General features: G+C 45.1%; 1 protein-coding gene across 1 annotated transcript in view; it reads left to right on the top strand.

Annotated features, from left to right (window-relative positions):
* The window catches only part of LOC101846390 (myb-like protein AA), a gene marked incomplete at its 3' end in the record, with an annotated part of 7,301 nt that overhangs the window by 1,721 nt on the left and 4,554 nt on the right, over positions 1-1,026 (top strand).

Raw genomic sequence — 1,026 nt, 5'->3', positions numbered from 1 at the left:
GGGGGGTAGATGGTGTGTCTTGTCGTATCGTGTCGTGCATGTGTGTGAGTGTGAGAGCGTAAATGTGAGTGCATATGTGTATCTCTATGTATTTGTGAGTGGGTAAATATAACATTTGTGTATATAGGTATGTGCATATGTATGTCTGTATCTTTGTGTGAGTGCGTTATTGTGTTCATGTATATATGTGTGTGTGCATATATGTGTCTCTATCTTTGTGTGAGTGTGCAAATATTATTTGAGTGTCAGTGTGTGTGTGCGAATGTGTGTGTGTGTGTGTGTGTGTATGTGTGAGTGCGTATTGAAAACGGGGTTGGCGGTAGTTTCAACAACTCCCCACGCTGAAAACAGCCTGTAAACGATTCAATAACCCTAAGACCCCCTATTCAAAAACCTTCAACTACAACAATATTACACAAAAAAGTATCGGAGATGGAACGTTTTTGACTCTTGGAGACCGATTCTCCCTCTCGCCATTGTGCGCCTCGAACCCTTGACTTGTGAAAGCCTCGCCGCGCTCTCGAGTGATATGCCCACCTCCCAACAACACGGTAAAAGCCCCAGAACCTTTTGCTACCATTCTGTGGAGAGACTGCGGAACGGCAAAAAGACATCTCGGGGCATTTGCATTTTCTTTGAGGAAGCTTTCGAGGGCTCTTGAGTGGTGTGACAGCGAAGTGAGATAGGTCTGGGGGAGTGCTTTAATACCTGGCAATGCGTGAAACACACGGTTACAGTACACTCATGCATGCACACACACAGACGCGCACTCATAGACACACACACATACAGCCACACTGACACACACGACATACGTAGACACAGATACACAGGCAGACAAATACATATGTACACACTGACAAATACGCACATTTACAGACACACACAGACATAGACTTACACCTACACTCACATACACACAAACAAACACACTCAGATATCTACACAGATATACACACACGCACACACAGACACACACTCACACACAGACACATGCAAGCAGCGAGAGAGAGAGAGAGAGAGAGA

The sequence above is a fragment of the Aplysia californica genome, unplaced genomic scaffold (genome assembly GCF_000002075.1).
Source record: "Aplysia californica isolate F4 #8 unplaced genomic scaffold, AplCal3.0 scaffold00980, whole genome shotgun sequence".
Classification (NCBI taxonomy): Eukaryota; Metazoa; Mollusca; class Gastropoda; order Aplysiida; family Aplysiidae; genus Aplysia; species Aplysia californica.
The sequence above is the reverse complement of the archived record's forward strand: the minus strand, read 5'-3'. Positions and strand labels throughout refer to the sequence as shown.